General features: G+C 41.1%; 1 long non-coding RNA gene across 2 annotated transcripts in view; it reads left to right on the forward strand.

Moving 5' to 3' along the window:
- The first annotated feature begins 3004 nt into the window (after positions 1-3004).
- Positions 3005-25378, forward strand: part of LOC147343058 (uncharacterized) — a 69668-nt gene continuing 47294 nt past the window's right edge. The window contains exons 1-2 of one of the 2 annotated variants that reach the window (XR_015156917.1): positions 3005-3144; positions 3416-3509. This is a non-coding gene — a long non-coding RNA (uncharacterized LOC147343058). Of the gene's footprint in view, positions 3145-3211; positions 3510-25378 lie in introns of those variants that run through there. The other variant, XR_015156916.1, reaches the window with a different exon arrangement.

Consider the following 25378-nt stretch of genomic DNA (forward strand, 5'->3'; position numbering starts at 1 on the left):
TTGTCTTTGAATTTCTTAAGTCATATTTAGGTCTGTCAATAGATTATTAAAGTGTTTTTAATAAGGCAAATTATGTGTTGCATTTATCCCTAGGATCCTTTGTGGTTGATATTTTAAATGAGATCTTTTACCATAATTTTTAACAGGTAATGGTTTAGGAAAAGCTATTGATTTTAAATATATATTAACATTGCAACTCATCTCTGAATTCTCTTACTGCTTCATGGTGTTTTCAGTTGGTTCTCTCAAGTTTTATGGGCTGGCATTCTCTTTTAGAATGTAAATTTTCCATATGGGATAATATTTGTTAAACAGTTTATTTGCCTAATAGTGGACTATTCCTATTTTATGGGAGGTTGTGCTACAATTGTAGTGCAAGAAGTCAGTGCCTTACATACTTTTTTAGGTACTTCCCCCCAAAATCCTGCTTCCCCACCCCAACCACTGACTCCATTGCCTTCTCAGTTCCTAGGACACCCATGCTCTCTCTTGTTTGTGAAATTTCATGTATCTTATTTCCCTGTTCGTCACTTACCCAATCTCTGCTCTAAAGTCAGTTCCTCCAAAAAGTCTTCCCTAAATTCTAGTTGAAGTTACCATTCCCCTCGATGTATGCTCTTGTACCTCTGTGTTCCCTTTTGAAATACTCAGCACACTTAGAAGTGCTGCTCTCATATCTGTTTTTCTTACTAGACTTCAGGGTCTGGAAGAAACAGAAAGGTGCTGCCCTACTCAGTGCTCTAACTAGAAGCTCTAAACTGTGCCTGGCACATAGGAGACTCCCAATGAGTATTTGTTGGAGTGTAGACTAAAGCAGCCTGCTACAAATTTGACATTTTTTAATGTCTTTGGTTTTATCTTAAAACTCAGAAGAATTTTGCCTTCAGTTACACAATATATCTATGTTATTTTCAATATAGAAATAATTTTTTTAAATGATGGAGTAAATTATCACAACAGGAGGTGGACTTGGTTTTTCCCTACCTTTGTGAACTACAAGAGATTTAAATTCCCCATCTTTAACTTAAAATAGTAATGATGATTTAGCTTTCCACTGAAGTTATTTTCTGAATGAGGATTTTTTCCCAAAATATTTGCTTGGGGGATTATCATATGTTCCTTGAGATGAGAGGAGGAACCTTATCATTTACATTTTTCTGTGGGCTCCTCCATTCCACCCACATGAGGCAGGATACAGGGCCTCAGGTTCTGGTGAAAGGTGAGACAGAAGAAAGGCACAGCACAAACATGCCACAGACTGTGTGTATAGCAATAGGGAAGGACTATATGATGGATAAGGAAAAAAAAAAAAAAAGGCACAGCACAAACATGCCAGACTGTGTGTATAGCAACAGGGAAAGAGTATATGATGAATAAGGGGAAAAAAAAAAAAGATTTTTCCCAAAGATGCACTTCCCAAAGTTTGGTTAATAGACCCAGAGCAGCTGAAAAAAAGGCAGCTCAAAAAGAGGCCTGCTGGAGAAGGCCTAGGATAGCTGTGTGCAAGCCTCACTCCCACTCCCAAGAGCCTGGCAGCAAAGGTGCAAATTCCGAGGGGTGAATTCCTGCTACTCCAGTTCAGGGTAGCGGCTGTGCTCTGGGATGCTGGAGCCAGACACCATCACGTGTTCACAGTCACAGCTCTGACACTTACTAGTTGAGTGACTTTGGGCAAGTGTGTGTGTGTGTGCATGCTCAGTTGCTCAGTCATGCCTGACTCTTTGCAACCCTGTGGATTGTAGCCTGCCAGGTTCCTCTGTCCATGGGATTCTCTAGGCAAGAATACTCGAGCGGGTTGCCATTTCCTACTCCAGGAGATATTCCCGACCTAGGTTATTTACTCTTTATAAGCCTCCATTTCCTCATCTATAAGGTTTTAATGGAAAAAATGAAATGTGCTGTGCTTGTATTACAGTAAAGAATCACCAGACATTATGAGGTCATTAAATGTAAACTTGCAGAAAATTCCATTGTTTCCCACCAACCTATTCCCAGATCTGAGCTGCTTACTAATTTAAGAAGATGCCAACTCCGGTGAAGCCATTGCTCTTTGGTTCCTTTGCAGAATTTCCCAGATTAAAGGAAGCTTGACTTCCTGAATATGACTTGGCCTGCATACATGAATGGAGCACCTTTCAGTAATCATACGTTATATTACAAGTGAGAGAACACAGGCAGGACCTCAGTTCTCATGGATTAAATCAGTCAATGAGACGTTTTTCTAATATACAGGAAAGCACCAGCTCTAGTGGGCCCTCCATAAAATAGAAGAGGTGATGAATTAAGTCATGTTCTTAGAGCAGGAAGTTCTGGCCTTGAATTATGGCTTTGCCATAAATGATCTAAATGAGTTTTGGCAAGTTATTTAACCTCTCTGAGCTTTAGTTTCTACATCTTTAAAGAAAGTATAATGACATAACCCCAGAGGACTGTTATAAGGGGATTATACGTGTGGAAGCATTAAGCACAGTACCTGTGGTGTACACACAAACACACAGAGGAGAAACTGTAAATGAATCTTCCTGGCTCATGGGAACTAATGCCATTACTTTGCACCGTCAGTTTCTCAGGAGAAAGGTTGGAGATCCACAGCTTTCCTATCCTGATCTTGTTCTGGGCAAGCCTGTTTGCTGCTCCCATTCACAGAGATGTACCACAACCCCAGCCTCCTCCCACATGAATTAGAAGCTTAACCTGGAGATCATTACTATCATGTTTTTGAAATCTGCCAAATTTGCTCCAAAAGAAAAGCAGAAGGGAGGTCCCTGGTGGTCCAGTTGTTAGGGCTGGGTGCTTTCACAGCGGTGGCCTCAGTTTCAGTCCCTGGTCAGGGAACTAAGATCCCACAAGCTGGCAAGCCTCACACGGTGCAGCCAAAACAAAAAACAAAGTAAGACCTGTTCAGAAAAGCAGAGAAGTCCTCCTTTAATCCATGGGCACCACTGTGATGACTGCTTCCAGTCCCACCTGGCTTTGAGGCAAAGGGCCACGCTGTTGAGGCTCTGAGTTGGGAAGGAATGAGGAGCAGGGCTAAGAAGCAGAATGATGTGCTTTGGGGGGATATCTAAGCCCTTCTGATGAGATCCCAGGCTCTAGTCTTTCTCTGCATTAGGCAACCTGGAATTAGTCCCACCTGTCCTGGAGGTAGGCTGGGGAAGGCTGGTGTGGGAGGATGGGTAGGAGGCGCACGGGTAGATGGGAGTTGGTGGGGGCTGGGGGATAAGAAGCCCAGGGGTCAGTGGGAGCTGGTGGGGCTCGTAAGGACACGCAGTGGTAGGTGATAGTCTCGATAACCATGGCTGGAGTGTTGCAGGGTCTCTTTGGGTGAAAGCTGACAAGCTTGTGTTAGGAAGTAGATGCTCGGTTATCAAGAGCAGAGTGTGTAGTACAGTCGTAAACCTCAATATAACGTTAGCTGTGTGGAACTTCACTGCTTATGGAACGTCTTCATATCCTGACACCAATGCCGAGAGGGTCTCAGGCAGGTGCTGTTCATCTCCAATCTGCAGGTGAGTTCATTGAGGCCTGTAGGCTGCACACCTGCATCTTTATTCCGTGCGCGAACTTACATATCAGGTTATAGAATAGAAAGAATTTCAGATATACAAAAATACATCAGGGTATATCACCATATTCTTGCCACTTGCATTCAATAAGTATTAGCATTTTGCCCTACATTAAAAAAATTTTTTTTACAGGTAGTTAAGGGTTTTGTCCTCTGACCTCTGATTCTCCTTTTCTCTCTCCTGTAAATAACTTTATATGGATGCTGTGTCCTTGTCTATCCCTTAAATATATTAATAAACAGTATTATTTTATGTTTTTAATTATTTTTTGAGCTCTATGCCTTTTAATACTATAAGTTAATTTATTTAGTTTTCTATTGTACAACAAAGATGATTCAGTTATGTGTGTGTCTCTATATATTCTTTTTCATATTCTTTTACATTATAATTTTATTACAAGATAATGAATATAGTTCCCTGTGTTACACAGTAGAATCTTATTGTTTATCCATTTTATATATAGTAGTTTGTACCTGCTAACCCCAACCTCCTAATTTATCCCTCCTCCACCCCCTTTTCCCTTTGGTAACCAGACCTTTGTTTTTGAAACCTGTGAGTCTGTTTCTGTTTTTTACAAACAAGTTCATTTATATCATATTTTAGATTCCACATATAAGTGATATTTGTCTTTCTACTCTACTTCATTTAGTATGATAATTGCTAGGTCCATCCGTGTTTTTAATTCTTATCATATGTCTGAACCTTTTGCAATATGTTTTTCTTTTCCACTCAACATTAAGTATTTGATAGCTTCTTTACCTTGATACATAGAGATTTAAAATATCCATTTTTAACTACTGCTTATTATTCCATTTAGTTACATATCCATTCTTTATTGATGGACTTTTGTGTTGTGTCTCTGTGTTTGTTTCTCTGTGTGTAATGAGAAGCAAGGCTGCAACAAGAACCCCCCTACCTACTCCTCCTAATACAAGTATCAGGGTTCTCAGCATATATCTAGAAGTGTTCTTTCTGAGTTTATAGTAAGCACACCTACAACTTTACTGGATTTTGCCAAGTTGCTTTCCAAATTATTTTGTTGGGTTTATTTATTTTTAGGTACCTTTTGGTTTTATTGCTGCTGTGAATGAAAAAAAGATTTTTTTTTAATATCATTTCAGTTGTTGCTGTTAGATAAAAATATATGGGCTTGGATATTTTCATCTTATATCTGACAAATGTGTTGAGCTCTGTCATTTGTTATAATACTTGTAAATTCTCTTGGATTTTTTGGATGATTGCATTGTTTATGAAATTTTTCAATTTCTTCCTTTCCAAATATCGTGCCTTTTATTTCCTTTCCTTGTCATATTACGCTGCGAAGGACCTGCGGTGCTACGTTAAATGAAAGCAATGACATAATGGTAAATACCTGTGGGCTTCCAATTTTCAGAAGCATACTAAAAACAAACAAATCTGATGATATGAATAAGGATACTGGTTGCTTACCTGGTCAGAATAAGTCAGTTGAGTAGAAAGTGTCATGACAAAACATTCTGGCAAAATGGAAGTGTTTTGTTCTTGGTCATGTCATATGCACTGTACATGTTTGATGAATTTCATTAAACTGTACACTTAAGATTAATACACTTTACTGTTATTTGCCCATTTTCTTCCTGATTTTTCTGGGAGCTCTTTATATATTAATATGAATTGCAATATGAGTCATATGAGTTGCAATGTTTGTTACCAAAATAAAATTCACATTTTGAGTTTACTTATTTTTGGCATTGACATTAATTTTTATGTAAGTAAGTACATTTTCACAGTTCCTAAACTTTAAATCACAATTAGAAAGGCTTTCCCTACAATTCTCCAATGTTTTCTTCTTTGAAATTTTCCCGTGTTTTGTGTGGATCCAACTTAATTTTTTCCAAATGGCTTTCACATATTGTTATATAAATAGAATTTCTAATGTTTAACCATCTTTATATTTCTAGGATAAATTCTTCTTGGTCATGATATAGTATTTTAAATACATTTAACATGAGTATGTCAGTTTAGTACATTATGTATGCATATATATAAATATTTATATGTTCATGTATGGGTGTGCTAAGTTGTGTCTGACTATTTGTGACCCCCATGGATTGTGCCAGGCTCCACTGTCCATGGAATTTTCCAGGCAAGAAAACTAGAGTGGTTTGTCATTTCCTACTCCCATCAAATGTGTATAAATGTGTGTGTGTGTATGTGTGTATATAAACATAATTTTCCAATATTTCACCGCAGATTTCTGCATCTGGTTTATAAGTAAGATTGGTTTGTATTGTTTTCTTTCACTCTCCTTTTTGAGTTTTGGTAAATGAAGTTAAGGGCTTCCCTGATAGCTCAGTTGGTAAAGAATCTGCCTGCAATGCAGGAGACCCGGCTTTGATTCCTGGGTCGGGAAGATCCGCTGGAGAAAGAATAGGCTACCCACTTCAGTATTCTTGGGCTTACCTTGTGGCTCAACTGGTAAAGAATCTGCCTGCAATATGGGAGACCTGGGTTCGATTCCTGAGTTGGGAAGATCCCCTAGAGAAGGGAAAGGCTATCCACTCCAGTATTCTGGCCTAGAGAATTCCATGGACTATACAGCCCATGGGGTTGCAAAGAGTTGGACACAACTGCACGACTTTCACTGCTGCTGCTAAGTCACTTCAGTTGTGTCCGACTCTGTCCGACCCCATAGACGGCAGCCCACCAGGCTCCTCTGTCCCTGGGATTCTCCAGGCAAGAACACTGGAGTGGGTTGCCATTTCCTTTTCCAGCGCAAGAAAGTGAAAAGTGAAAGTGAAGACGCTCAGTCGTGTCCGACTCTTAGTGACCCCATGGACTGCAGCCCACCAGGCTCCTCTATCCATGGGATTTTCCAGACAAGAGTACTGGAGTGGGGTGCCATTGCCTAAAGGAGGTCAAAATAAATTCATAAAATGAATTCAGTAGCTTTTCCTCTTTTTCAGTTCTCTGACACAGGACCATCTGGGCTTGATCCTTTTTTGTGGAGATTTGACACCTGATCATACTTTTAATTGTTATTTATTTTATATTTTTTCTTGGGAAAATTTTATTAAGTTTTATTGTTGTAAGAAATAGCGTCTTTAACTTTTCCAATTTATAGGCTTAAAGTTAATGCTGCTCTCTAATAATTTAAAAAGTCTCTGCTGCAACTGTTTTTCTTTTCTAATACTATTTCTTGGCATCTTTTCTCTTTTCTTCCTCATGGATTTAAAAACAACCTTAAGGTGTCCTTTTTTAAAAAAAATTATTTATTTGGCTGTACTGGGTCTTCTTTGCTTTGTATGGCCTTTCTCTCTAGTTGCAGAGAGCAGGGGTGACTCTTTATTGCAGGGCTTCTCATTTTGGTGGCTTCTCTTATTGCAGAGCATAGGATCTAGGCACGCAAGTTTTTTTTGGTAGTTGCAGGACGTGGGCTCAGTAGTTGAAGTGCACAGACTTAGTTCCGTGGCGTGTGAAATCTTCCCGAACCAGAGATCGAACCCATGTCCCGTGCATTGACAGGCAGATTCTTATCCACCGTGTCACCAGGGAAATCCAGCCTTAGAGTATTCTGCCGACCTAATTTCTGGGTTAGGGTGGCAGAATGAAGGAGAGAACAACCCAATAAAAACAAATTTAAGGAAAGACTCTTCTGTTACTAAATTGCTGGCACTGCTCCTTTTGGGTGGTTATCAAAAGCTCAGTTGTGCCTTTTTCCCTCTACTCTCAAGTTGAAATAGAGTTGCTACATTATAGGATACTATGAGGATCAATGAATTAATAGCAAAAAATACTCATTTGAAGCAGTGTCTGGCACACACGGAGGTAAAAGTTGTGTCCTTAGTGTTTGTCGTTGTGTAAAGGAGAAAGGAATGAAGTGACATAACGAGGTTTTGTTAGCAGAAGAGTCTGGAGACCGTTCCTCCTGTGGGTCTTGGTTCTTGGTAAGGATACAAAAAAAGTCTAAGGTCTTAGCCATTGCAGGAAAGTTTATTAACAATAAGGAAAGAAAGAACAGGTTGCAAAGACCTGGACACGACGAAGCGACTGAGCACACACAGAGAAAGGACAGAAACAACACCTCAAGAGAGAGGCAGACCACACCAAGGGAGGCAAATAGCCCTGGAGAGGGGTGCAGAGTTTTTAAGCAGGGTCATTTACATAATCCAAGGGGGCTGTAGATTGACAGCTGAATGTTATATAACAAAAGATACTTTACCACACATGTTCTTCCCATACTTCAGTCTGTTATAATTAGATGTATGTATTCATGGAATATTTATGAGCCGTTAATGAGTCCAGTGGCCACCAAAGGTTACTTTAGTACAGGATAGTGTCAAGTGTACGTGTGTGCTAAAGTAGGGAAAGTCCTGCAAGTCAGCTAGTGTGTTTTTCTGGCCCCCTATTTTTGGAGTACTAGTGAGGGCATATTAGGGGCTTGGCTGGTAAATTGCTTGATGGGATTAGGCAGCTATTGGGTGATTAGCTAAAGGGGCCACCTCTAGCTGTTCCCAGCTAACCTCCTCCTATCATTCCCCACCTCAAGTGCATCTCCTCAATTCAGTGGGGAGATGGGCATAGTTCATCATTCATTCTGACTACTTCCTGCTGTCCAGGGGTAAAGAGGGGCTTTGGGTGTCCGTCACTCACTGTCAATGAGAGAGGCTGGAAGCAGCTGTCGATGTCCATCTAAGGGGGGAATGGTATGAGCAGGTTGTTGGAGAGGCTAAAGGCTGGTATCCTGGTTATATCAGGAGTTGGGCTTGTATCTTATTAACCTGGAGTAAACAAACTAGGATAGTAAGTTGAGGAAGCAAGGAACAAACAATAGAATTAAGAAAATACATATAGGTGGGATATTAGAATGTATCTCACAATGGTTTTTTTGACTGGAACCAGGACATCACTGTGATTACTCCACTTAAGATTTGTTTGGTTTTGAATAGACTTGTGGTGATTTTTCCCAATCTGTTGATGTAGAAGCAGCATTCTTCTCCTAAGAAGAAACATGTGTCTCCTTCAGCTTTGGTTAAAAGTTCAAGTGCCCACCAGTTTGGGATACCACACCTATCAATGAGTTTATTTGGGTGTGAAGTTTTCCCAAGATGGTGGACATTTGGACCTGGCCATGGTTAATTGAGTGGATATATGAATTGAAGTGCCCCCCACTGATTGCCATTCTGGTGATGCCTGTTAGGATAAAGATGAATGGGGAGAGGATAGGCCCCATCGCTGCCCTCCATGTTCTAGTTCAGAACTACTCTATAGTGTATTGGGGAGGATCATTGATCCAGGAAACGTTTGGTATGATGTAACCCAGGGAACTTGTTCCTTTCTGCTTTGAGGGCAGGCACATGTATGCTGAGGTTCCACAGATGAAAAAGAGGCCTTGAGGTGGGGGTAAGTTGGTTCTGTAGGAGTGGAGTATAATTAGGGGATTAGTGTTCCTGGCCAGTGAGACTCCCAGCCTCTGTTCTCCATGGGGGAACAGAGGGTCCAAATTTGCCTGCATGGATGCTGGAAGCAGCATAGAATTTTACAAAGTAGGTTTGTTGTCCCCAGACCAGTAATTGTGCAATGAGGGTCTATCGAAAGATAGACTCTATACAATCTAGTCCTAGGATCAAGTTGGGCATCTGGGTAAGATGAGACATTGAACCAAATTTCTATTGGCAAGGATGATATTGTCTGAAGGCTAGTGCTGAAGGTACATAGCCTGGAGGAGAATAGGTTGTGGGCAGTAGCTACAGTCTGTAAATATCCTCTGGGTCTAAGGGATGCTGAGAGAGTTTAGATTTGTATAATGGACCAGGGGAGGGGTAAGGTGAGAGTGAGTTTGGGTAGCATTTGGTCAAGAATGATGCCTAATGTAGGCCTCAGAAAGACAGGATGACCAAGGTTGGGTGCCATAGGTGTGAGATAGGATTACCCACAGGAGGGCACAAGCTCAGAAGAAAGGACAATCAAAATATCAAGACTGTTACAAGGCCATGTATTTAAAGAGTTAGATTGTTATTTATCTTTGGTCCTTTTGAAGAGGAATTTAAGGGCTTCATGTGGTTCACAGGAGTAGGATGTTGGAGTCTGAGTTTTCAGAGGGTGGTTTCTACAGCTTCACCACAGAATGGTGAATCCAGGTGGTGATTCCTGGAAACTTGATGGACTTTGGATAAGGAAAGGAGGACTGAAAGAGGTCCCTTTCAAGTAGGGTCCAACTGGGACTCAGGAGACCCATCCTTCCAAGTTCTGATAAGGACCTTTCCCCCAGATTAGTATCGTATGGCTGGCTGAAGGCTAGGAGGGTTGGTTTCCAGGTCAGTTTCCCCAAGGGCCTGTTGGAACATTGACAGTTTGGTTACATAAGATTGTAGTCCTAGGGTTTCCCTGTCCATAAGTAGGTCTGATTTTAGGAAAAGATGTCTGTATAAGACTTCATATGGACACAGTCCGAGCAGATCCTTTGGAGTTATTCTACTTCAAAAGAGGGAAACAGATAAAAGAGTTACCCAATTTAGAACTGTGTTAGTTTTCAGAGGATGCTTTTGAGGAACTTATTGACTCTTTCTACCTTTCCCAAGGATTGGGGCCTCAGGAGCAATGTATTATAGAGCAAACCTTATGTTGAGGGCTTTGTTGATGGACTGGGTTATAGTGGAAATAAATGAGGACCCGTTATTACTTGGAAGGAACCAGGGAAGACCAAATCAGGCAATGACTTCTTGTAGAAGTTTAATGGTAATTTCTAGGGCTTTTTCTGTCCTAGTTAGGTAGGCTTCTATCCATTCTATGAAGATGTCTACAAAGACTGGTAAATACCTGTAGCCCTAGGAAGGAGGCATCCAGGTGAAATCCACCTGCCAATCTTCCCCAGGTAAGTCCCATGTCGTTGGATGGCTTGGACCAAGGCAGGACATTTATTTCCCTAGAAGTTATTATAGGAACAGGTCAGACTAGAGCTGGATACCTGCCAGATTAGTTGATTAAGTTCTTTGCCTTTTGGGACTCTAGATACCATGGCAGAGAAGGCATCCCTTCCCAAATGTGAATTCATGGAGGGCATTAATGAGTTTCCATTGGAGGCTCCTGGGGACAAGAAGAGTCCCATCAGAAGTGTACCATCTGAATGAGCCTAGGTGGAAACCCTTTCGGGCTGCCCACGCCTTTCTTCCTCCATACAGGTGAAGAGGAAGTGGCAGTGGGGCAGGGATGAGAGCTCCCTGTCATGGGGCTGCTTTAGAGGAGGCCTGCTTAGCAGCTTGGACTGCAAATTGATTTCCCTCTGTAGTGTCAGATGGCCTTTTCAATGAACTATGGCTACCTCTGTAGGCAGTTGGAGGCCTGGAGTAGCTGATTAATCTGAGGGCCATATTTAATGGGGCTGTTTTTGGAGGTTCAGTTCAGTTCAGTTGCTTAGTCGTGTCCTACTCTTTGCGACCCCATGGGTATCCTCTTTCTTTCCAGATGGCTGCATGGGCATGTAAGATCAAGAAAGCATGTTTACAATCAGTGTAAATTGTGACCCTTTTCCCTGTTAGCCAATTCTAACACTCAGGTGAGTGCAGTGAGTTCAGCAAGTTGTGCAGATGAGCTCTGAGGCAGAGCTTGGGTGTCAGTGACCTTATGGAGGTACACAATGACACATCCAGCCTTGTGTTTTCCCTCTGCTATGTAACAGTTTCCATCCATGATCTGGCCAAAGGTTGATCCCAGAGGTCCAGGTGGGCATTTAAGGAAATTGTAAAGACCTTGAAACAATATAGGAAGGACTTTTTCCCCCTGTTTCCAGGCAACAGGGTTGCTAGATTTAGAGTCCTACAAACACCCAGGGATATCTGTGGGTCTTCAAAAAAAAAAAAAAAAGATTTGATATCTGAGGATCCTATTGTCTGAAAGCCAGGCTGAAGCCTTGTTATTAAGTAAATCTGATACCTGATGGGCAGTGAGAACCTGTATGGGTGCTTCCAGGGCAAACTTAAGGGCCTCCTGTTAGGAGGGATGATGCTCCCAGTGTTGCAGGACAGGGGACCTGCCCTTCACAGTGGAATCCAATTGTTTGGAAAAATGGGCTACTGGCTATAGAGTTTCTCCTAGACTTTGGGTGAGGACCCCTAAGGCAACATGCTCTTTTTCGTGGGTGTAAAGTTGGAACAGCTTGTACAGGTTGAGTAAATACTAAAGCTGGAGCTCTTCAAAGGAGATTTTTAAAGGTTTCTATGGCCTTCTTTTGGGATGGCCCCCTTGTAAAGGGTATTTGATCATCTCTGCCTTTTAGATATTCATATAGGGGCTGCTCTGTGAGATGGTAGTTGAGTATCCAAATCCTACAATACCCAGTTAGGCCCAGGAATGCTTGCAGCTGTTTATGTGGGGTGGGAGTCTGTAGGTGGATATAGCCATTACCATCTGCTGAAAGGCTATACCTGCCAAGGGTCACTATCCTTCTGAGATAGAAAACTTGTTATACTATTTGAGCCTTCGATTTGGACACCTTATAACCCCGCTCAGCCAGGAAACTAAGGACCTGAATTGTATGTCGAATGGCCTGGAGTTGAGAGGGGGAACAAATCAAGAGGTCATCTATATACTGTATGAAAGTTCCCCCCTCCAGTGTTGTTGTTGGTCAGTCACTAAGTCTTGTCCAACTCTTTGTGACCCCATGGACTGCAGCATGCCAGGCTCCCCTGTCCTTCCCTGTCTCCCAGAGTTTGCTCAGATTCATATCCATTGAGTCAGTGATGCTATCTACCCATCTTATCCTCTGCCATCCTCTTCTCCTTTTGCCTTCAGTCTTTCCCAGCATCAGTCTTTTCCAATGAGTTGTGTTTTTGCATCAGGTGGCCAAAGTATTGGAGCTTCAATCTCAGTCCTTACAATGAATATTGAGGGTTGATTTCCTTTAGAATTGACTGGTTTCGTCTCCTTGCATCCAAGGGACTCTCAAGAGTCTTCTCCAGCACTTCAGTTCAAGAGGATCAGTTCTTTGGTGCTCAGCCTTTTTTATGGTCCAACTCTCACATCCCCACATGGCTATTGGAAAAACCATAGCTTTGACTAAGTGGACCTTTATTAGCAAAGTGATGTCTCTACTTTTTAATATGCTGTCTAGATTTGTCATAGCTTTCCTTACAAGGAGCAAGTGTCTTTTAATTTTGTGGCTGCAGTCACCATCTGCAGTGATTTTGGAGCACAAGATTTAAATCTAAATCTCAGGTTAGTGCCTGTCCAAAGAAGGGGGAGCTATCCCTAAAGCCCTGGGACAAGACAGTACAGATCAGTTGTTGAGCTTGTGATGGAGATTCCCATTCGAATGTGAACAAGTATTGTGATTCTGGGGCCAATGGGATGCAGAAGAAAGCAGCTTTTTAATCTGGGGCTGCAAACCAGCTGCTATCTGGGGGTACTTTTCCTAAACGTATGTAAGGATTGAGGACTGTCAAGTGTAGGGCAATTTTTGCCTCATTAATGATTCAGAAATCCTAGACCAGGCAGTTAAATACCATCCTTTTTCTTCAGTGCTAATATCAGGGTATTGGGGATAAGGAGTCCGTGGGACAGGAATTTTGAAAATGATGGGTTGAAGTCCCAGGCGGGCTTCAGGCCTAAGGGGAATTGGGTCTTGGGGAAATTTATGTGGATCATTTAGAGCTGTTGTGACTCGCATTGCATTTTTAGCTTTTCCTGGGATCCCCTGGTCTCAGGCCAGTGGGTTGACTTGTTGTAGCCATCTGACCTGGAGGGATTTTTTGGTATCTTCATTAGTTAAGAGAACTCCTAAAGTTTTCTGAAAGTTGTGAGGTGGGGCGATCCATGTGACCCTCCTAGGGAGAGAGAGAGTAGCATCCCATTTTTGTCGTAGGTCCCTCTCTAGGTGGGCTAGGACAGTCAGGCATATGTAAAAAACTGTGGAAGAATCCAAATCCCTCCCAGACACAGAAGAGGGGTTAGTAAAAGCCCTCCCATGATGGTACAGCTCCAAGAGGAGTAGGGTCCAGAGAAGGAAGTCAAGACAGAACAAGTGGCCCCAGCATCACGTAAGAAAATGGTTTACTTACCCACCACATCCATTTGTACCCTTGGCTCCAGTCCAGTGATGTTGATCTCTTGTATTGGGGTCAACTGGAGGGGATCTCCTCAGTCCTGGGTAGCAGTCACTGGTCCTCGGTCCCTTTAGATTGAGGGGCAAAGGGCCACTCAGTGTTCCAACTGATAGCATTGATAGCAAGCAGTCTTAGGAGGTCTATCTCGATTGGGGCACTTCTGTGCCCAGTGGCCATTTGGTGACAAATGCAACATTTGTCTTTTTTGGGCTGTAAAGTCAGAGTAGTCTTGGGGACAGCTGGACCCTCATTTGGGCAGCTGGCAGCCATCATTTGGGCATGCCTGGATTCCTTTCTTCTTTCTTTCTCCTGGGCCTTGGCCTCAGCCTTTTGGTCTCGGTTATAGAAGACCATGGAGGCTGCATTCACCAGTTCATCTAAGGTGATGCTAGGGTCTTGCATTAGTTTTTGTAATTTGTGTTTAATATCAGGTGCTGAGTTGACAACTGATCTTTTATAATCTCTTGTCCCTCTTAAGAGTCCAGATCTAGACTGGTATATTTAATGAATGCTTCCCTCAGCCAATTAAGGAAAGCTGTTGGATTTTCCCTGGGCTGCTGGCTGATTGCTGTTACTTGGGAGTAGTTTATGACTTTATGTTGGGCTGCCTTAAAGCCTGCTTTTGATACAGATGATAAAATGATTTATTTCCCATTGATATTCTTTCTGATTGTAGTCCCATTTGGGATTAATGCTGAGGACTGCCATTTCCCTAATGGGATATTTAGTATCAGAAAGGTGGAGTCCATCAGCAAATTTTTTGCCTCTCTTTTAACTCTTTCTATGTCAGTATCAGAGAAGGTCTGGTTTAGAATTCTGGTGATATCTTTCCAGGTCATTTCATAAGCCATAGTGATATGTTGGAATCCCTCAATATATTTAGTGGGATTGTCTGAAAAGCTACCCAATTCTTCCTTAATCTGCTTTAGTTCTACCAAATAAGAAGAGTTGATGGACTAGTTGTGGGCCAGATTCGCCTCTCTGTGCTTCCACCAAGGGACAGACTTTAGCTGATGGAGGTAACCGAGGTCCCTTGAAAGGTGGTGGGGCAGTGCTGGCTGGTGAGGTGGCTGGTGAAATTGAGGGATTTTCCTTAAGTATCAGGGTGTCAAGGGTAGTAAGTTTACTAGTTGTAAGGAAATCCTGTTTATCCCATCGGATAAAGAAAAGTTGTGCATATGGAATCTCAGACCATTTGTTCTGCATTTTGCAGAATAAGTCTCCAAAATTTGCCTTTTGGAGAATGGTGTTATAATTAATGGTTCCATTTACGGGCCTGGATACCCTGTCTGGAAGGTAATATTGGGTCCAGATCATATTACAAAGGAAAATGAGTCTCCTCTTCTGTAGCGTGGCAGGGTCAAATTGTAACCAGTTTTGGAGGGTGCATCTCAAGGGTATCCCCTTAGGGGCAGATGGTTGGTTTCCCATCTGGAAAATAGTAGGACAGTTAGAGAGCCTGGTGTCCCAGGATCATAATCGACAGGATGGCTTACAGTCCAGCACTATATGGGAGCTGGGGAGGACATTTCCTGCTTGTACCCAACTAAAAGTGTCCCAGATGCCTGGTGGCCAGTCAGGGTCTGGGCCGTTTCTTATTCTGATGGGAAAGTGGAGGCTTACCTGAATCTCTGACATTGTCTGAAGATGTAGGCTCAGGTTGAACGACAGTTCGATGGGGAGGAGGTTGGGAGCAAGAGTCTGCTCCACTGATAGAGGATTGAGAGAGAATGGAGGAGCAGAGAAACCAGCAGTTCCTTTGTGCCTGCACAGAGGAGAGGAGTGGTAGAGATCTGGAGAGACAAGGTCTGTTGCTTAGAGAAAATCTGAGTCTTGGCACCAAAATGTTAGCAGATAGAGTCTGGAGACCCTTCCTCCTATGGGCCTCGGTTCTTGGTAAGGATGCAAGAACCTAAGGTCTTATCCTTCCAAGAAAGTTTATTAACAGTAAGAGAACAGGTCACAAAGAATTGGATACAACTGAGCAAACACAAAGAAAGAACACCAAGAGAGAGGTGGGTCTTACCAAGGGAGGCAAATGTCCCTGGAGGGCTGGGGTACAGAGTTTTTAAGCCAGGGTAATTTGCATAATCCAAGGGGGCCATTGATTGACAGCCTTGGTTGACAGCTGAAGGTTATATAACCAGATACTCTATCTACCACACATATCCTTCCCATAATTCAGTCTGTTAAATTAGATGTATATATTCATGGAATATTTATAAGAAGTTAATGAGTCCAGTGGCCACCAAAGGTTGCTTTAGTACAGGATAATAATGTGACGTGTGCCCTGTGCTGAAGTAGGGAAAGTCCTGTAAGCTAGGTTGGTGGGGTGTTTTTTCCTGCTCCCTGATTATTTTGGAGTACTGGTAGGGGCGTATTAGGGGTGAGGCTGGTAGATTGCTTGGTGGGATTAGGCCACTATTGGACAGTTAGCTGAAGGGGGTGCCTTGGTTGCTCTCAGCTAACTTCCTGCCTGTCAGGTTTATTTCAGTCCTGTCTAACTCTTTGTGACTCCATGAACTGTAGCCTGCCAGTCTTCTGTTCCATGGGTTTCTCCAGGCAAGAATATTGGAGTGGATTGCCATGCCCTCCTCCAGGGTATCTTCCTGACCCGGGGATCGAACCTGGTTCTCTTACATCGGCAGGTGGGTTCTTTACCACTGTGCCACCAAGGAAGCCCTGGTTTGGAGAACAAGGACCGCTGAAAATATGTCATGAATTCTTCCACACTTGGTGACTGGGTTCTTTCCCCACCTGGTCATCTCCTTCATGCTAAATACTTTGCTAGTCTCCAAAGATAAATACTGAAATTACCATTGGGTAAAACAGTGTGGCTTGAACATGGCCACACTAACATTACATAGACTTCCTGGAAGTTGCATTCAAGCCATACACAATCAGATTTAACATGAAAGGCTGGAATGGATTGCAAAATGACGTACTTGTTTGTAGACTCTTTTTCTAAATTTTATTGGAGTATAGTTGATTTACAGTATTGTGGAAGAATCAGATGTACAGCAAAGTGAGTCAGTTAATATATATATATATATATACACACATTTATTCATTTTCTGATTCTTTTCTTTTAAGGATTATTACAGAATATTGAGTAGAGTTCTCTGCACTCTACAATGGATCCTTGTTGGTTATCTATTTTACATGTAGTAATGTGTATATGTTAACTCCAAACTCCTTCACAGTCCCATGTTTCCCCTTTGGTAACTATAAATTTGATTTCAAAATCAGTGTATTTCAGTTTTGTATATAAAATTCATCCATGCCATTTTTTTTTACAAGTTGGATTTACTAACATATTAGTGGTACTGTGTGATATTTGTCTTGCATTTAGGTTGCTTCCATTTCTTGGCTACTGTAAATAGTGCTGTAATGAATATTGTAGTGCATGTATCTCTCTGAATTAAAGTTTTCTCCAGATAAATGCCCAGGAGTGGGATTGATGGAACATATAGTAGTTTTATTTTCAGTGTTTAAAGAATCTCCATACTGTTCTCACTGGTGGTTATACCAATTTTCATTTCCACCAACAATATAGGAGGGTTCCCTTTTCCCTCTCCAGCATTTATTGTTTGTAGACTTTTTAAAAAATTGAAGTATAGTTGATTTGCAGTGTCATGCCGATCCCTGTTGTACAACAGAATGTCTCAGTTATATAGCTGTATGAACCTTCTTTTTTTTTTAATATTCTTTCTCTGTCATGGTTTCTACCAAGAGATTATAGTTTGATTTGCATTTCTCTATTAATTAACAGCTGAGCATCTTTTCACGTGCCTATTGGCATCTCTATTTCTTCTTTGGAGAAATGTCTATTCAGCTTTGCCCAGTTTTTGATTGGGTTTTGTTTGTTGTTGTTGAGTTGTATAAGCTGTTTGTATGCTTTGAAAATTAAGCTCATTGTTTGCAAATATTTTCTCCCATTCTGTGGGTTGTATTTATATGGTTAACTTTGCCTTGCAAAAGCTTTTCAGTTTAATTAGGTCTCATTTGTTTATTTTTATGTCAATTTCCTTTGGGGACTAACCTGAGGAAACATTGGTCAGAGAATGTTTTTCCTAGGCTCTCTCCTAGGAGTTTCATGGAGTCATGTCTTATGTTTAAGTCTTTAAGCCATTTGGAGTTTATTTCTGTACATAGTCTGACGGTGTTTTCTAACTCCATTTATTTACATGCAGCTTTCCAACTTGCCCAACAACACTTGGTGAAGAGACTTTTTCCCATTTTATATTTTTGCCTTCCTTGTCGAAGATTAATTGACCATGGATGTGTGGGTTTATTTATGGGTTCTCTATTCTGTTCCATTGATTCATATTTCTGTTTTTTACCAATCACTTCAGTTCAGTTCAGTCGTTCATGTGTCCAATTCTTTGCGACTCCGTGGACTGCAGCATGTCAGGCCTCCCTGTCCATAACCAACTCCCGGAGTTGACTCAAGCTCATGTCCATTGAGCCAGTGATGCCATCCAACCATCTCATCCTCTGTCATCCCCTTCTCCTGCCCGCCTTCAATCTTTCCCAGCATCAGGATCTTTTCAAAAGAGTCAGTTCTTCGCATCAGGTAGCCAAAGTATTGGAGTTTCAGCTTCAACATCAGTCCTTCCAATGAACATTCAGGACTAATTTCCTTTAGGATGGACTGGTTGGATCTCCTTGCAGTCCAAGGGACTCTCAAGAGTCTTCTCCAACACCACAGTTCAAAAGCATCAATTCTTCAGTGCTCAGCTTTCTTTATAGTCCAACTCTCACATCCATACATGACTACTGGAAAAACCATAACCTTGACTAGATGGACCTTTGTTGGCAAAGTAATGTCTCTGCTTTTTAATATGCTGTCTAGCTTGGTTATAACTTTCCTTCCAAAGAGTAAGCATCTTTTAATTTCATGACTGCAGTCACCATCTGCAGTGATTTTGGAGCCCAAAAAAATAAAGTCTGACACTGTTTCCCCATCTATTTCCCATGAAGCGATGGGACCAGATGCCATGATCTTCGTTTTCTAAATGTTGAGCTTTAAGCCAACTTTTTCATTCCCTTCTTTCACTTTCATCAAGAGGCTCTTTAGTTCTTCACTTTCTGCCATAAGGGTGGTGTCATCTACACATCTGAGGTTATTGATATTTCTCCCGGCAATCTTGATTCCAGCTTGTGCTTCTTCCAGCCCAGTGTTTCTCATGATGTACTCTGCTTATAAGTTAAATAAGCAGGGTGACAATATACAGCCTTCACGTACTCCTTTTCCTATTTGGAACCAGTCTGTTGTTCCATGTCTGGTTCTAACTGTTGCATCCTGACCTGCATACAGATTTCTCAAGAGGCAGGTCAGGTGGTCTGGTATTCCCATCTCTTTAAGAATTTTCCACAGTTCATTGTGATCCACACAGTCAAAGGCTTTGGCATAGTCAATAAAGCAGAAATAGATGTTTTTCTGGAACTCCCTTGCTTTTTCGATGATCCAATGGATGTTGGCAACTTGATCTCTGATTCCTCTGCCTTTTCTAAAACCAGCTTGAACGTCTTGAAGTTCATGGTTCACGTGTTGCTGAAGCCTGGCTTGGACAATTTTGAGCATTACTTTGCTAGCAGCATGTGAAATGAGTGCAATTGTGCGGTACTTTGAGCATTCTTTGGCATTGCCTTTCTTTGTGATTGGAATGAAAACTGACCTTTTCCAGTCCTGTGGCCACTGTTGAGTTTTCCAAATTTGCTGGGATATAGAGTGCGGCACTTTCACACCATCATCTTTTAGGATTTGAAATCGCTCAACTGGAATCCCATCACCTCCACTAGCTTTGTTTGTAGAGATGCTTCCTAAGGCCCACTGGACTTCACATTCCAGGATGTCTGGCTCTAGGTGAATGATCACACCATCGTGATTATCTGGGTCATGAAGATCTTTTTTGTATAGTTTCTGTGTATTCTTGCCACTTCTTCTTAATATCTTCTGTTTCTGTTAGGTCCATACCATTTCTGTCCTTTATTGAGCCCATCTTTGCATGAAATGTTCCCTTGGTATCTCTAATTTTCTTGAAGAGATCTCTGGTCTTTCCCATTCTATTATTTCCCTCTATTTCTTTGCGCTGATCATTGAAGAAGGCTTTCTTATCTCTCCTTGCTATTCTTTGGAACTCTGCATTCAAATCGGTATATCTTCCTTTTCTCCTTTGCTTTTTGCTTCTCTTCTTTTCACAGCTATTTGTAAGGCCTCCTCAGGCAGCCATTTTGCTTTTTTGCATTTATTTTTCTTGGGGATGGTCTTGCTCCCTGTCTCCTGTACAATGTCGTGAACCTCCACCCATAGTTCATCAGGCACTCTGTGTCTATCAGATCTAATTCCTTGTATCTATTTCTCACTTCCACTGTATAATCATACGGGATTTGATTTAGGTCATACCTGAATGGTCTAGTGGTTTTCCCTACTTTCTTCAATTTAAGTCTGAATTTGGCAATAAGGAGCTCATGATCTGAGCCACAGTCAGCTCCCGGTCTTGTTTTTGTTGACTGTATAGAGCTTCTCCATCTTTGGCTGCAAAGAACATAATTAATCTGATTTCGGTGTTGACCATCTGGTGATGTCCACGTGTAGAGTCTTCTCTTGTGTTGTTAAAAGAGAGTGTTTGCTATGACCAGTGCATTCTCTTGGCAGAACTCCACTAGCCTTTACCCTGCTTCATTCTGTACTCCAAGGCCAAATTTGCCTGTTACTCCAGGTGTTTCTTGACTTCCTACTTTTACATTCCAGTTCCCTGTAATGAAAAGGACATCTTTTTTAGGTGTTAATTCTATAACGTCTTATAGATCTTCATAGAACCGTTCAACTTCAGCTTCTTCAGCGTTACTGGTTGGGACGTAGACTTGGATTACTGTGGTATTTAATGGTTTGCCTTGGAAACAAACAGAGATCATTCTGTTGTTTTTGAGACTGCATCCAAGTACTGCATTTCAGACTCTTTTGTTGACTCTGATAGCTACTCCATTTCTTCTAAGGGATTCTTGCCCACAGTAGTAGACATAATAGTCATCTGAATTAAATTCACCCATTCCAGTCCATTTTAGTTCGCTGGTTCCTAAAATGTTGATGTTCACTCTTGCCATCTCCTGTTTGACCACTTCCAATTTGCCTTGATTCATGGACCTACCATTCCAGGTTCCTATGCAATATTGCTCTTTGTACCAGTACCACACTATTTTGATTACTGTAGCCTTATAGTATTGTCTCAAGTCTGAGAGAGCTATACCCCTGGCTTTGTTGTTTTTCCCTGAGGATTGCTTTGGCAATTCTGCATGTTTTATAGTTCCGTATAAATGTTTGGATTATTTGCTCTAGTTCTATGACAAATGTCATGGGTAATTGATAGGGATCACATTCCTTCTGTAGACTGCTTCGGATAGTACTGCCATTTAAAAAAATTTATGGACTAGAGTTGATTTACAATGTTGTGTTCATTTCAGGTCTACAGCAAAGTGAATCAGCAAAATGAATACGCATACATTTGCTCTTTTTAGATTCTTTTCCCATATAGGCCTTTACAGAGTATTGAGTAGAGTTCCCAGTGCTGTACAGTAGTCTCATAGTTGTCAGTTTTATATATAGTAGTGTGTATATGTCAACCCCAATCTTCCAGTATACCCCTCCCTCCCTCCCTCCCTGTAGCCATTAGTTCCTTCGCTGAGTCTCTGAGTCTGTTTCTGTTTTGTAGATAAGTTCACCTCTGTCTTTTTTTGATTCCACATATAAATGCTATCATGATATTTGTCTTTCTTTGACTGACTTCACTTAGTATTCCAGTCTCTAGGTCCGTCCATGTTGCTGCAAATGGCATTATTTTGTTCTTTTTTATGACTAAGTAACATTCCATTGTATGCTTGTACACCAACCCAGGGGTCAGACCCGGGTCTCCTGCATTGCAGGCAGATTCTTTACCGTCTGAGCCACCAGGAAAGCCCTATCAGGTACCACATATTCTTTAACCATTTCACTCTTGACAAATGGTTGGGTTGCTTCCAACCTGGCTATTGGAAATAGTGATGCAGAATATTGGGGTGCATGTATCTCTTTCAACTATCATTTTCATATGGCTAGACGTGGGTTTGCTAGGTCATATGGTGGCTCTGTTTTGATTTTAAGGAACCTCCGTACTATTTTCCATAGTGGCTGTATCAGTATAAATTCCCATCAACAGTGCAAGAGGATTCCCTTTCCCCCACACCCTCTCCAGCAGTTATTATTTATATACTTTGTGATGGTGAACATTCTGACAAGTGTGAGGTGATAACTCATTGTAGATTTGATTTGTATTTCTCTAATAATTAGTGATAGTATCTTTTTGCCACTGATGGGTTGGTGGGTTTAGTTAGTTTCTTTGCAAATATTTTCTCCCATGGTGAGATTTGTCTTCTTTGTAGTTTCCTTTGGTGTGCCAAAGCTTTGCAGTTTAATTGGGCCCCATTCATTTATTTTTAATTTTATTTTCATTACTCTAGGAGGTAAGTTTAAAAAGATCTTGCTGCAATTTATGTTAGGGGATATTCTGCCTATATATTCTTCTAAGAGTTTTGTAGTGCTTGGCCTTGTATTTAGCTCTTTAATCCATTTAGAGTTTATTTTTCTTCATGGTGTTCAGGAGTGTTCTAATGTCATTCTTTTACATGTAGCTGTCCAGTTTTCACAGCACCACTTATTGAAGAGAAAGTCTTCTCTCAATTGGATATTCTTGCCTCCTTTGGCATAGATTAGGTGACCATAGGTGTGTGGGTTTATCTTTGAGCTTTCTATCCAGTTTGACTGATCTATATTTCTGTTTCTGTGCCAGTACCATACTGTCATGATGACTTTGTAGTGTAGTCTGAAGTCAGGGATCCTGATTCCTCCAGCTCTGACTTTCTTTTTCAAGATTGCTTTGGCTACTTGAGGTCTTTTGTGTTTCCATACAAGTTGTAAATTTTTTTTGTTCTAATTCTGTAGAAAAAAAAAATGGCATTGATAATTTGATAAGAATTGCATTGTATCTGTAAGGAGTAAAAGGACTATATACACAGAGGATAATTTGCCCAATGATGCAAGAGACACAGGAGATATGGGTTTGATCCCTGGGTCAGGAAGATCTCCTGGAGAAGGAAATGGAAACCCACTCCAGTATTGCCCAGAAAGTCCCCTGGATGGAGGAGCCTGGTGGGCTACAGTCTATGGGATCACAGAGAGTTGAATATAACTGAGCACGCATGCACACACTGAAACTGTAGATTGCTTTGGGTGGTATAGTCATTTTCACAGTATTGATTCTTCCAGTCCAAGAACATTGTCTATCTCTCCATCTGTTTGTGTCATCTTTAATATCTTTCATCAGTATCTTATAGTTTTCTGCATACAGGTCTTTTGCCTCCTTACATAGGTTTATTCCTAGGTATTTAATTCTTTTTGTTGCAATCATAAATAGGATGGTTCCTTAATTTCTCTTTCTGATCTTTCATTGTTAGAATATAGGAATGCAAGAGATTTCTATGTATTAATTTTGTATCCTGTGACTTTACGAAATTCATTGATTAGCTCTGCTAGTTTTTTGGTGGCATCTTTAGGAGTTCCTGTGTATATTATCATGTCATCTACAAACAATGACAGTTTAACTTTTTTCCAGTTTGGATTCCTTTTACTTCTTTTTCTTCTCTGATGGCCATGGCTAGGATTTCCAACACTGTGTTGAACGATAGTGATGAGAGTGGACATCCTTGTCTGGTAACTGATTTTAGAGGAAATTCTTTCAGTTTTTCACTATTGAGAATGATGTTTGCTGTGGGTTTGTCATATATACTCTATAAAGAAGTAGGTTCTCTCTGTGCCCCTTCTGAAAAGTTTTTATCATAAATGGATATTTAATTTTATCAAATACTTTTTCTCCATCTACTGAGATGGTCATAATGGTTTTCATTCTTCAGTTTGTTAATGTGTATCACATTAATCGATTTCAGTATATTAAAGAATCCTTACATCCCTAGGATAAATCCCACTGAATCACGGTATGTGATCCCTTTAATGTATTGTTGTATTTGGTTTGCTAGTATTTTTTTGAGGATTTTTGCATCCATGTTCGTCAGTGTTATTGGCCTGTAATTTTCTTTTTTTGTGATATGTTTGCCTGGTTTTGGTATCAGGATGATGGTGGCCACATACAATGACTTTGGGAGTATTGCTCCTGCAACTTTTTGGAACAGTTTGAGAAGGACAGATGTTAGGTGTTATCTAAATGCTTGCTAGAACTCACTTGTGGTTCAAGTCCATCTGGTCTTGGACATTTGTTTCTTAAAAGATTTTTAATGACAGTTTCAGATTCATTACTTCTGATTGGTTTATTCATAGTTTCTATTTCTTTGTGGTTCAGTCTTAGAAGATTGTACTTTTCTAAGAATTAGCCCATTTCTACCAGGTTATCCATTTTATTAGCAAATAGTTGCCTGCAGTAGGAGAAGGCAATGGCAATGCACTTCGGTACTCTTGCCTGGCAAATCCCATGGACGGAGGAGCCTGGTAGGCTGCCATCTATGGGGTCGCACAGAGTTGGACACGGCTGAAGCGACTTCACTTTGACTTTTCACTTTCATGCATTGGAGAAGGAAATGGCAACCCACTCCAGTGTTCTTGCCTGGAGAATCCCAGGGATGGGGGAGCCTGGTGGGCTGCCATCTATGGGATCGCACAGAGTTGGACACGACAGAAGCGACTTAGCAGCAGCAGCAGCAGTAGTCTCTTTATGATCCTTTAAATTTTTGTGGTCAGTTGTAACTTCTGGTTTTCAATTCTAATTTTACTGAATTGAGTCCTCTCCCTGTTTCATTGTCAATTCCAGCTAAAGGTTTCTCAATTTTGTTTTTCTTCTCAAAGAACCAACTTTTAGTTTCATTGATATTTGCTGTTCTTCATTTCTATTTGATTTATTTCTGCTCTGACCTTTATGATTTCTTTTTCTACAAAGTTTTATGGGGTTTTGCTCCTCTTTAGTTACTGTAGTATAAGGTTAGGCTGTATTTTTGAGATTTTTCTTGTTTCTTGAGATAGGAATATATTCCTGTAAACTTTACTTTTAGATACTTTTGCTGAACCCTATATGTTTTGGGTTGTCATATGTCCATTGTCATTTGTTTCTGGGTGTTTCTTTATTTCCTCTCTGATTTCTACGGTGAGCTCTTGGTTATTTGGTTGATATTGTTTAGCCTCCATGTGTTTGTGCTTTTTACATATTTTTTTTCTCTAATTGATTTCTAATCTCATAGTGCTGTGGTCAAAAAAGATACACGATATGACTTCAGTTTTCTTAAATTTACCGAGGCTTGATTTGTGACTCCAGATGTAATCTATCCGGAGAATGTTCCATGTGTACTTGAGAAGACAGTATATTCTGCTGCTTTCAGGTGGAATGCCTTATCAGTTCAATTCAGTTTAGTCTCACAGTCATATCTGACCCTTTGTGACCCCATGGACCGCAGCACACTGGGCTTCCCTGTCCATCACCAACTCCTGGAGTTGTTCAAACTCATGTTCATTGAGCCAGTGATGCCATTCAACCATCTCATCTTCTGTCGTCCCCTTCTCCTCCAGCCTTCAATCTTTCCCAGCATCAGGGTCTTTACAAATGAGTCAGTTCTTCACATCAGGTGGCATTTAAGCAGGGTGACAATATACAGCCTTGATGTACTCCTTTCCCAATTTCAAACCAGTCTGTTGTT

The sequence above is a fragment of the Bos grunniens genome, chromosome 28 (genome assembly GCF_055505025.1).
Source record: "Bos grunniens cultivar Pamir isolate PY7600 chromosome 28, Bosgru_T2T1.0, whole genome shotgun sequence".
NCBI lineage: Eukaryota > Metazoa > Chordata > Mammalia > Artiodactyla > Bovidae > Bos > Bos grunniens.